The sequence below is a fragment of the Anabrus simplex genome, chromosome 2 (genome assembly GCF_040414725.1).
Source record: "Anabrus simplex isolate iqAnaSimp1 chromosome 2, ASM4041472v1, whole genome shotgun sequence".
Lineage (NCBI taxonomy): Eukaryota > Metazoa > Arthropoda > Insecta > Orthoptera > Tettigoniidae > Anabrus > Anabrus simplex.
Window position 1 is genome coordinate 1169238468 of NC_090266.1, and position 3727 is coordinate 1169242194.

Sequence of the window (3727 nt, forward strand, 5' to 3'; positions counted from 1 at the left end):
ACTGCTATGCTGAACAGGAGTGTTGTGGGGGGGGGGGGGGGATGGGAAGATTGGAAGGAATAGAAAAGGAAGAGGGAAGGAAGCGGCCGTTGCCTTAAGTTTGGTACCATCCCGACATTTGCCCGGAGGAGAAGTGGGAAACCACAGAAAAACATGTTGAGGATGACTGAGGTGTGAATCGAACCCCCTTCTACTCAGTTGACCTCCCGAGGCTGAGCGGATCCCGTTCCAGCCCTCGTATCGCTTTTCAAATTTCGTGGCAGGAGGTGGGAATCGGACCCGGGCCTCCGGGGGTGGCAGCTAATCACACTAACCACTACACCACAAAGGCAGACAGCATTCCATCTGCTTACTGGAAATCGCTCGCCAGGCTGCATGCCCCTCTCAACGCTCTGCTACTACTACCCGCTCTTACTTATTAGTGTTGGTACCCGGAGCGGAGCTCCTACGATTAACTGCGGTACTCCCGGTAATCAACTGGCGTCTCTCGACCAATCAGTGGTTCGAAGGAGCTAAGCGAAGTGGAGGATCGACCGAATGATATGCTGCAGCTGCATTCACTCGTATTCTACTCCTCACTTGGAATGCTGTTGCTCCGTAATACTACGGCGCGTATAACCTCCGTGGCTCAGACGACAGCGCGTCGGCCTCTCACCGCTGGATACAGTGGTTCAAATCCCGGTCACTCTATGTGTGATTTGTGCTGGCAAAGCGGAGGCGGGACGGGTTTTTCTCCGGGTACTCAGGTTTTCCCCGTCATCTTTCATTCCAGAAGCACTCTCCATTCTCATTTCATATCATCTATCAGTCATTAATAATTCACTTTGGGAGTGGCGACCCCATCGTACTAATAGCCTATGACTGGAAATGACTGGAACACAGGTTGTAGGTTTTCATTTTCACTACGGCGCGTGAGTAAATGAACCCAGTGTATGTCGGACGTTCAACTCTACTAAATACAATTCACTCAGTCTGGAGACAGCAATGTTGCTATTCAGAGTAAAAATTCTTCCAATAATGACTTATGGCATTGAAATTATCTGGACACATTTAACAATGAGGAACTTATAAACCTTGGAATAGGTGAAAGCGAACTATATCAAGAAGGTGATAGGTGTATCAAAAACGACACGATCTAGACTTGTATATCTCCTCGCAAGGGAATCATTTCTCATAGAAGATCTCAGGACAAGTATGCCCCTACCGAACACCGGTGCATCAAAGAAACTGCTAGCAAATCTGACGGAGAAGAGAGAAGAAGTCCGACCAGACTTCTATGGCACAGGGGCAATGATAGATCGCTCGTGGACTAAAGCTAATTTTGAATTAAGACATGTCATTACAAGATTAGCAGTTCACGGTTTTCATCACCTACTCTGCAAATCAAAACACTTCCATGACCCAAGTATAGACTGTGAGTGCAAACTATGTGGAAAAATGTGTGAACAGTACCACATTGAATTCTGTACAAGAAGAACAATGTCTATAAGTGATTATGCAAATATGTAACCCATCAATGTAATCTATATTCTCTGTTGTGGCTATTTGGCTGCATTAAATATATTATATTGAACCCTTGAACTTACCATTCCATCGTTGGTCGGCCACGGCTGCTACAGTAGAACAATATAGAACTCTTAAATCATGGGTCATTGCGGGAATACATTCGTTCACGATCTTAACCAGACGATGGGGTTCAGAAGAGAGCCTAACTACTTGAAATGAGGAGCAAATATGTGCTTACTAACTTTTATTAAAATCGAAATGACACGACAACATTATTATTTTAATATAAATCCTTGAAATAAAAAATTATAAATTATTCATTATTGAATGTTTCAAACGCAGTCACATTGCATAGCGTTGATTTATTTCTCACAATATCGAAGAGTTGCTTCGGAGAAATTAGTACATTAATGGACAGCGAAACTGAAAAACTGAAAAAGGAAAGACCTGAAAACCGGGCACCTATTACTCCAAACGAGAACTGAGAATTAATCCACACGATCCGTGGAAAATCTGACTTTCAACAAGTAGAACGCCTGATTTCCTCTCAATTAAGGTTGTCCATCAGTCGAATACCCTTTACGGATACGGAACACCCGCCGAATGGACCCTTAATCGAACCAAATTGACTATCAGTTGCTTTGGATAGGTTGCGAAATATTATGGGAAAGCACGGTGTTCACTACGAGTTAACAGCATCATTCACAATTGAAATAAAAATTCCACCATGTATTTGTCATTCATGACACCCTTAAGTGATAAGGTAATCCCGATGCTAAATGTGCATCACCCAAACAGCTGTTCGGAAGGAACCAACAACAACATGATCCGCGAGGATCTTACGTTACGTCGTTCTAAAGGAACAAAACTGCGAAATGCAGGAAACACTTATTCATCACGCATTTAGGAGAAATGCCAAACACTGAAGTTAATTAAAAAAGTGGTAAATCACTTGAAAAGTATTATTATCAAACCGATTTTCAGGTTAGAAATGGTTTTGTTACGCTTAATAAAATTACCAGTCCACATTGAAAAATACTACAGCTTTAAGGAATTCTTTCCTTTGAAAAACAATGACTACCATTACAGATCCATCTACTTATTGTTTGTCCCAACACACTACCTATAAAGTGATTACTTAAGCGAATTCAACTACGAATAAAATGAAAGTACGACAAAGATTGAAAATAAAATAATATTACTGGCTGAAGAATCGAACCCGCATTCGCAACTCAAGTCTCACACTAATACACTGAGTGTCAATATGCACACTATCAAAACGAAACGGACGTCAGAAAGACAAAACAATTAAGTCCGTAAAATAAAATAACATATCGAAGTCATTAAAACTCAACACGCATGGAGAATTACAGTAAAATATTTAATCTCCATCAGGTCGATATCCAATATTTGGGCAACCCTCATTCGCCGATAGCGGCCCCGTTATCTTAGGGAACACCTTCCAGCTGTTGGAGCTACGCACTAGTTGGCCTCATTATTACCGATCTAACCCTCTTCATATTTCATATTTTACTGTAGATGCTACCTTCGCCCAGGTCACTTCGCAAAAACAAAAGAAACATCTAATCTGAGACTTGAGTATGTACAGCTGACATCCCAGACCTAACGTCGGGCTCACTTAAAATCTGTACATCCTAACACTAATCTCTATGTACACGATACCTTCCAAATTCTATCGTCGGGCGTGAACTAGGACGTCTCACCATCAGTAACTTCAAGGATAACATGTGACGTCCTAAATCTATGGTCGGGCGTAAAAATGGGTCGTAATACGCATCCCCTAGCATATCAGGCGAACTAACAATTTCAAACCAACTCTGACATTTCAATACACATGGAACCACGTCTCTTACTATTAAACGAATGCAAGTTGGAAAATGCTGTAAGTCTCCATCTCGTTACAATACGTGAACTCGAAAATAAATATACGTGACGAACAATTCTCCAACTCAAACACAATCTCAGCCTGTGCAATGTAGTTTTTAGGGAAGCAATGATAACTCCCAACCACACGTCTACCATTTAGTGGATGTATTCAAAATAATAATCATCACTACCGCATTAGAAACTCTCAAATCGCCTACCGTCAATTCCAAATAACTATATCAATGACATATCCAGTGAAACGAAATTCAATACAACACCAACCATGTACTCTAAATGCTCTTTTATCCTTGAGGTCACATTATCTTAATATTCG